Below are 9,063 nucleotides of genomic sequence, written 5' to 3'. Positions count from 1 at the left end.
ACGAGGCCTGTCAGGGATTCAAGACCAGCCTGGCCAAGATGGTGAAACCTCATCTCTACCAAAAATACAAAAATTGGCCGGGCGTACTGGCGGGCACCTGTAATCCCAGCTACTCAGGAGACTGAGGCAGGAGAATTACTTGAACCCGGGAGGCAGAGGTTGCAGTGAGCCGAGATCGTGCCACTGCACTCCAACCTGGGTGACAGAGCAAGACTCCGTCTCAAAAACAAACAAACAAACAAACAAAAAACCTGCAATGGTACAATAAGCGATAAATACAAAAATAAGGATAGTGGTACTTTCAGGGGGTTAGGAGGAAGAGACCGGGATGGGTCCATGGAGAATTTCAAAGAGTCACTGGGATTGCTGGACTTCTGTTGCTGCTGTTTTGACATGGAATGCCTCAGCCTCATGAATGTGCTTGTCATTCTTGCGCAAGAGCCACGCTAAAGTGCTTTGTGTGGTTCCAATTTCAGTATATGTGCTGCCAAAGTGAATACTGCTGCTTTTCTTTAATTGTGATAAAATATACGTAACATATAAATTAATAATTTTAACAGTTGTTAAGTGTACAGCTCCATGGCATTAAGCATACTCACACTGTTGTACAACCATCACCACCATCCACATCTAGAACTTTTTCATCCTCTCAAACGAAAACTCTGTCCCCATTAAATCTAACTCCCCAAAATATCCCCCTGCATCCAGCCCCTGGCCACCATCATTATATCTATTTTATTTTCTTTCTCTCTTTTCCTTTGTTTTTGTTTTTTTGAGATAGAGTTTCACTCTGTCGCCCAGGCTGAAGTGCAGTGGCTCAACTTCTGCCTCCCAAGTTCAAGTGATTTGTCTGTCTCACCCTCCCAAGTAGCTGGGATTACAGCCACGCGCCACCATGCCTGACTCTTTTTTTTTTTTTTTTTTTTTTGAGATGGAGTTTCGCTCTTGTTGCCCAGGCTGGAGTGTAACGGCACGATCTTGGCTCACCGCAACCTCCGCCTCCCGGGTTCAAGCAGTTGCCTACCTCAACCTTCCCGGTAGCTGGGATTACAGGCATGCGCCACCACGCCCAGCTAATTTTGTATTTTTAGTAGAGATGGGGTTTCTCCATGTTGGTCAGTCTGGTCTCAAACTCCTGACCTCAGATGATCCACCCGCCTTGGCCTCCCTAAGTGCTGGGATTACAGGAGTGAGCCACCGTGCCCAACCCTTGGGCCCACCATTCTGTTTTCTGTCTTCATGAATTGAAATACTCTAGGTACTTCATATTAATGGAATCATACCATATTTGTCCATTCATGTCTGGCTTATTTCACTTAACATAATGTCTTCAAGGTTTATCTTGTTGAAGCATGTGTCAGAATTTCCTTTGTTTTAAAGTCTGAATCACATTCCATATTATATTATATTCCATATATCGTGTTTTTCCATTTATCTACGGATGGACTTTTGGGTCATTTCCACCTTTGTGGCTGTTGTCAATAGCACTGCTATGAAACTGTTAATGTTTTCTCTCTTAAGTCGATAGTAATAATAGTGTGTGTGTGTGTGTGTGTGTGTGTGTATATATATATATATATATTTTTTTTTTTTTCTTTGAGATGGAGTCTCCCTCTGTCGGCCAGGCTGGAGTGCAGTGGTGTGATCTTGGTTCACTGCAACCTCCGCCTCCTGGGTTCAAGTGATTCTCCTGCCTCAGCCTCCCAAGTAGCTGAGACTGCAAGTGCGTGCCACCATGCCTGGCTAAGTTTTGTATTTTTAGTGGAGACGAGGTTTCACCATATTGGCCAGGATGGTCTCAATCTCCTGACCTTGTGATCTGCCTGCCCTGGCCTCCCAAAGTGCTGGGATTACAAGCATGAACTACCGTGCCCGGCCCCTATATTATTATTTTTTATTTATTTTTATTTTTTTTTTTTTGAGACGGAGTCTCGCTCTGCCGCCCAGGCTGGAGTGCAGTGGCCGGATCTCAGCTCACTGCAAGCTCCGCCTCCCAGGTTTACGCCATTCTCCTGCCTCAGCCTCCCGAGTAGCTGGGACTACAGGCGCCCACCACCGCGCCCGGCTAGTTTTTTGTATTATTATTTTTTAAACCATACATATAAGTTTACTTCCTATTTTTAAGCTCAGAACCACATAATGTTATTTATTTTCACACTTTCCCAGAGTGGAACAGTCTTTATTACTTTGCTTGGCAGTAAGTAACTCCAGAAAGTAATCTAATGACTCAGTTTTACTATGGCAAATATTATTAGCCATTTTCTTGCCAAAATAATCAATACATTATTAAAGTTCATCTTGTAAATGTTCTAAACTAACTGATGATAAGGCCACAATAAAAGGTAATGTAGAGTCAGACGCAGTGACTCCTGACTGTAATCCCAGCACTTTGGGGAGGTAGGTGGATCACTTGAGACAGGAGTTTGAGACCAGCCTGGGCAACATAGTGAGACCCCCATCTCTATAACACATTTAAAAATTAGCTGGGTGTGGTGGTGTCCACCTATAGTCTCAGCTACTCAAGTGGCTGAGACAAGAGGATTGCTTAAGCCCAGGAGGTTGAGGCTGCAGTGAGCTATGATTGCACTACTGCACTCCAGTTTAGGCAACACAGCAAGATCCCATCTCCCCCACAAAAAAAGGAGGCCAGGCAAGGTGGCTCAAGCCTATAATGCCAGCAGTTTGGGAGGCTGACGTAGGCATATCTCTTGAGCCTAGGAGACCAGCCTGGACACCATGGAGAAACCTTGCCTCTACAAAAAACACAAAAAAATTAGCCAGCTGTGGTGGTGCATGCCTATCGTCCCAGCTACTCTGAGGCTTGAACCAGGGAGGTGGAGGTTGCCCTGACCCAAGATGGTGTCATTGCACCCCAGTCTAGGCGAGAGAGGGAGACTCCATCTCAAAAACAAACAAACAAACAAACAAATAAAACCTGCAGAATATATTTTACCACAGTTAAAAAGAAGGAGGGGAGGAAAGTGTTGGATCATGCAAAGCTTTGTGACTCTAGTGAAGATTTGAGTCTTCAATGATTTCTATGCATTGTCTTGGTATTTGCAAAATTAGATCCTGGATTACCTCTATAATTTTTCAAAATTGACTTGCCAATATAGGAGTCCAGGCAAGGGGTTAAGAAGTCAAGGAGGAGGAGGGTCAGATCTTTCATTTCATAGCTGGAAATGTCAGGCCAAATCTGAGGGAGGGCACCTGTCAGAAGCGCAGGCCTGCTGCCAGAGCTCCAGGGTTAGAACCCAGCTGCTGCCCTCTTGCCTGGTGTATGAAGGAAGGAACAACTGCGGTGGGGGAAGTGGCTGTAATCAGACAGCAGGCATTGATTGAGCGGGAGCTGCAGGCAAAGTCCTCCATGGGTGCCTGGGGATGGACAGGCAGGTGAGCTAGGGGCCAGCCTGGCCTCACCTTCAAAGAGCTGGTTCCCAGGTGAAAAGGTATGGCCCTGAGAAAGGTACCTGGCAGTACAGGTGATAAGGGGCCCTCTGCACTCTAAACACACCCACCTTCTAGCCTTATCTTTGTGTATTAGAGTTATTTATTTACAGGCCATGTTAGCAACAAGACTGGGGACTCCTTGAGGGTGTTCATTCATTCAGGCATTTATTGAACTACTGTGTACCCAGGCACTGATTGGGACAGCTGTATACAGTAGCTGCTTGATAAACATACCCCGCACTGAATGACAAACTCAGAGCTTAGCATTTCATAGGCACTCCATAAATGCTGCTTGGATTGAATAAATAATGCATGAATAAATTACAGGCATCAGGCCTGGCACACAGCAGGTGTTTAATACATGTTGAATGCATGAAGGAAGGACTAGCACAAGGTCTGGTACACAGGAAATACATGTTGCAAGAACCTACCTCTTTTTTTTTTTTTTTTTGAGATGGAGTCTTTCTCTGTTGCCCAGGCTGGATTGCAGTGGTGCGATCTCAGCTCACTGCAACCTCCACCTCCCAGGTTCAAGTAATTCTCCTGCCTCAGCTTCCCAGGTAGCTGGAATTACAGGCACATGCCACCATGCCGAGCTAATTTTTGTATTTTTAGTAGACATGGGTTTCACCATGTTGTCTGGGCTGATCTTGAACTCCTGACCTCAAGTGATCCACCCGCCTCGGCCAAGCGCTGGGAATATAGGCATTAGCCACCGTGCCCAGCCTTTTTCTTTTTTTTTTTTTGGAGACAGGGTCTCACTCTGTTGCCCAGGCTGGAGTGCAGTGGTGCAATCATGGCTCACTGCAGCCTTGACCTTCTGGGCACAAGTGATCCTCCCGCCTTAGCCTCCAGAGAAACTGGTACCACAGGAGTGCACCACCACACCCAGCTAATTTTTTTCTTTTTTCTTCTTTTTTTTTTGAGATGGAGTTTTGCTCTTGTCGCCCAGGCTGGAGTGCAATGGTACAATCTTGGCTCACTGCAACCTCTGCCTCCCAGGTTCAAGGGATTCTCCTGCCTTAGCCTCCTGAGTAGCTGGGATTACAGGTACACGCCACCATGCCCAGCACATTTTGAGACCTAGTCTTAAGTTCTGTGCCCAGGCTGGAGTGCAGTGGCGCTGACCTCGGCCACTGCAAGCTCCTCCCGGTTCACGCCATTCTCCTGCCTCAGCCTCCCCAGGCTGATCACAGGCGCCCGCCACCTCGGCCTCGGGCTAATTCTTTTTTGTATTTTAGTAGAGACGGGAGCCACCCAGAAACACAGGATATCTGGATCTCCTGACCTCGATCTCGGGCCTGCTCGCCTCCCAGTGCTGGGATTACAGGCTTGAGCCATACCGCTCTTTTATGATCGAGTCTCATTTGTGTGGCTCCCCTGGTTGAGGCAGTGGCTGATCTTGCTCACCAGGGGTGCCCAGCCTGGAGCGACAGCCATTTCTCCTGCCTCTCAGCCTCCTGTGTATTGGGATTCATAGGTCACCACTTCGCCTGCTATTTTTAGAGACAGGGGTATCACCTGTAGTCAGGATGGTCTTGATCTCCTGACTGTGATCCGGCCTGCCTGTTCCCAAAGTGCTGGGATTACAGGCTTGAGCCACCGCCACCGGCCTGCCCAGCACATTTTTGTATTTTTAGCAGAGTTGGGTTTCAACATGTTGCTGGGTTGTGGCTGGTCTCACCTGACTTCAGGTGATCCACCTGCCTCGGCCTCCCAAAGTTCTGGGATAACAGGCATGAGCCACCGCGCCCAGTCTTTTAAATTTTTTTTGTAGAGACAGAGTCTCACTAAGTTGCCCAGGCTGGTCTGAAACTCCTGGGCTAAAGTGATTCTCCTGTCTTGGCCTCCAAAAGTGCTGGCATTGCAAATGTGAGCTACCACACCAAGCCTGAACCTGCCTTTTTTTTTTTGAGACAAAGTCTTGCTCTATCACCCAGGCTGGAGTGCAGTAGTGCGATCCTGGTTCACTGCAAGATCCGCCTCCCAGGTTCAAGCAGTTCTCCTCATCAGTTTCCCAAGTAGCTGGGATTACAGGAGCCTGCCACCATGCCCGGCTAATTTTTGTATTTTTAGTAGAGATGGGGTCTCACCGTGTTGGCCAGGCTGGTCTTGAACTCCTGACCTCAGGTGATCCGCCTGCCTTGGCCTCCCAAAGTGCTGGGATTACAGGCATGAGCCACTGCACCCAGCCTGTTTCCAGTGTTTTGTGATGACCTACAATGCTGCTGGGGCCATCATCCTTGTCCATACTTACCCGGTGCACTCCTGCATTTCTGTCAACAATGTCCTCAGATGTGGAGTGGGTGCCTCATAGGTTACACATGCCTTCAGCTTTACTAGACTGAATTGCCCAGCTAGTTCCCAAAGTGTCTACTAATTTTTGTAGCTTATTTCTCCCTCAATCGCACCCTCAACTCACTATGCTTGGGTCCTATGGGCCTTCTTTTGGGTCCTTCAGCACATGTGCGCCTCAATCACAAGGCCTTTCCATCTGCCATTTCGTCTGCTCAGAGCACTTCCCCAACACTCAGCCTAGCAAAGACCTTTTCTTCAGAACTCAGCTCTAGGCATCACTCCCTCCTCAATCCCAGACCAGGTCAACCCTCCCTCCCTCCATATTATGGAACTCATAGCACCACATATGTCTCCTTTGTGATATTTATCAACTGCGGAGTTTCCTCTCTGTCTGTGCAACTCTCTGAACAAAGTCTGTCTCCCCTGCTAAGTTGTAAGTTCCCGTGTTTGTTTAAGCTCACTGCCCTTTCTCCAACACCCAACAGCATGCCTGGCACATGTTAGGCAATGGGTGTTATTACTCTAATAGCTATCTGTATTCTAACTCATATTTGAGTTCAGTATGTAACTTTTCCAGCATGTTTTCACATTAATTAGCATCCTCTGGGGCCAGGATCATGACAATGTAGACACAGCCCCTTCCCTTAAGAAGTTCACAGATTTAGGTCAATAAATGTTAACTGGACTCACTGGCCCGTGACATATTTTCAGTGCTTAGCAACTGTTTCATCAACTCAGAGGTCCCCTTCGTCTAAGTATTACTATAATGAACAGTGTGGGCCAGTGTTTACTGAGCGCTTATTATGTACCAGACACTCAGCTAAGTGCTTTTCATTTACCATCTCCTGCCTGCTGACATCCTTCCCAGGAGGTCCTATATCACCTCCATTTGACAGATGAAGAGACTGAGCCTCAGGAAGGTGAATTCATTCATCTGTTCCAGGTCACACAGCTGGTACATGATATAGACGGGATTTCTCAGCCAGAGTTCCTAACCTGTACCTCCTATTACGATGCTGCATTTTCCCTGCCCCAATTACACTGCTCTCTTTCTTTGGTTTATTTATTTATTTTTTATTTTTGAGATGGAGTCTGGCTCTGTCACCCTGGCTGGAGTGCAGTGGCCAGATTTTGGCTTACTGCAATCTCTGCCTCCCAAGTTCAAGTGATTCTCCTGCTTCAGCCTCCCAAGTAGCTGGGACTATATGCGTGTGCCACCATACCCAGCTAATTTTTGTATTTTTAGTAGAGATGGGGTTTTTCACCATGTTGGCCAGGCTGATCTCAAACTCCTGACCTCGGGTGATCCGCCCACCTCGGCCTCCCAAAGTGCTGGGATTACAGGTGTGAGCCACTGTGCCCATCTTAAATTAAATTACACTGCTTTCTGTTAGGAGTCCAGAGACTAAGTTTGATACCTACCATTACTGGGCACCCCAGTACTAACCATTTTTCATCCATCTATTCATTTAATTCAAATAGTTACGGAACCCACCATGAACCAAGTTCTGTTCCGGGGCTGGAGACATGGAGGTAAACAAAACAAACATCCTAGTGGGAGGAGTAAAAACTAAAGAAACTCAGTTAAGTAGAATACAAAATATGGGCTGTTCACAGTGGTTCATGCCTATTATCCCCGCACTTTGGGAGCCAGAGAGGGAGGATTGCTTGAGGTCAGGAGTTCGAGACCAGCCTGGGCAACATAGTGAGACCCTGTCTCTACAAAATAAAAACAAACAAACAAACAAAAACAAAAAACTTGGGCCGGGCGTGGTGGCTCATGCCTGTAATCCCAGCACTTTGGGAGGCTGAGGCAGGTGGATCACCCGAGGTCAGGAGTTCGAGACCAACCTGGCCAACATGGTGAAACCCTATCTCTACTAAAAAACCAAAAATTAGCCGGGCATGGTGGTGGGCGCCTGTAAGCCCAGCTACTCAGGAGGCTGAGGCAGGAAAATTGCTTGAACTCGGAAGGCGGGGGTTGCAGTAAGCCGAAGGTTACGCCATTGCACTCCAGCAGCCTGGGCGACAGAGCTAGACTCTGACACACACACAGACACACACACACACACACCCCACAAAACCAAAAATTAGACAGCTGTGGTGGTGGGCGCCTGTAATCCCAGCTACCTGGGAGGCTGAGGCAGGAGAATCGCTTGAACCCAGGAGGCAGAGGTTGCAGTGAGCCAAGATCAGGTAATGACCTGATCTCCAGCCTGGGGGACAAAAGCAAAACTCTGTTTCAAAAACAAACAAAAAAACTGCCTGGGTGTGGTGATGCATACCTGTAGTCCCAGGTAATCGGGAGACTGAGGCGGGAGGATCACTTGAACCCAGGAGTTGGACGTGGCAGTGAGCTGTGATTGTGCCACTGCCCTCCGGCAGCCTGGGTGACAGAGACCCTGTCTGAATATATTAGGTTGGTGCAAAAGTAATTGCAGTTTTTGCCACTGAAAGTAATGCCATTGAAGGTAATGGCAAAAACAGCAATTACTTTTGTGCCAAACTAACAGATATATAGATACGTAGATAATATGATTGATGGTGATCAGTGATATTCACTCCTGTAATCCCAGCACTTTGGGAGGCCGAGGTGGGCAGATCACTTGAGGCCAGGAGTTCGAGATCAGCCTGGCCAACATGGTAAAACCCCACTTCTACTAAAAATACAAAAAAATTTAGCCAGGCGTGATGGCGTGCGTCTGTGGTCCCAGCTATGCGGGAGGCTGAGGTGGGAGGATCCCTTGAACCCAGGAGGCAGAGGTTGCAGTGAGCCGAGATCGCGGCATTGCACTCCAGCCTGAGCGACAGAGTGAGAACCTGTCTCCAAAAAACAAACAAACAAAGAAAAGGAACAAGGAAAATAAGATGGTAAGTGTGGTCTCCAAGGTCTTGTTCTTCCTATGTCCATTATTTTTCCCATTATACAAGTGAGGAGGAGGTTCAGAGAGGTGGAGTAGCTCGTAAAGGGATTCACAGTGCGCAGGCTGAGACGTCAGTGTCCTGGAAGGACCCATCCTGCAATCACTCTTGGCTGTGTTCCTACCCAGTGCCTGGGATGGAGGTGAAGACAAAAAGAGCATCGGACTTTCTCCCAAGAGCTTGAGACCTGGCAAGCGGGTAGGTTCAATCCCTGTGAGCAGAGGACTCCCAAAGCCCCTGCAAAGCATCCATGAGGTGCCCAAGGCAGACACTGAGGAATCACGGTGGGAGAAGCAGATGCAGAGGCTGGAGTTGAAGCTCAGGCTGATGAATCGATTCCAGAGATCAGGAGCAGAAAGCAAAGTCCCCCTAGGATCTTCTGGGACTGCTGGT

At 47.8% G+C, this 9,063-nt stretch overlaps 1 non-coding gene across 1 annotated transcript; it reads right to left on the bottom strand.

Annotated features, from left to right (window-relative positions):
• Positions 1–393: 393 nt before the first annotated feature.
• Positions 394–500, bottom strand: LOC116269025. Its single transcript, XR_004176346.1, has one exon. It is a non-coding gene; the product is annotated as a U6 spliceosomal RNA (small nuclear RNA).
• Between the last annotated feature and the right edge of the window lie 8,563 nt (positions 501–9,063).

The sequence above is a fragment of the Papio anubis genome, chromosome 9 (assembly GCF_008728515.1).
Source record: "Papio anubis isolate 15944 chromosome 9, Panubis1.0, whole genome shotgun sequence".
In the NCBI taxonomy this organism is placed as follows: Eukaryota; Metazoa; Chordata; class Mammalia; order Primates; family Cercopithecidae; genus Papio; species Papio anubis.
Note: the sequence above shows the minus strand (reverse complement) of the source record. Positions and strands in the feature narration are given on the sequence as shown.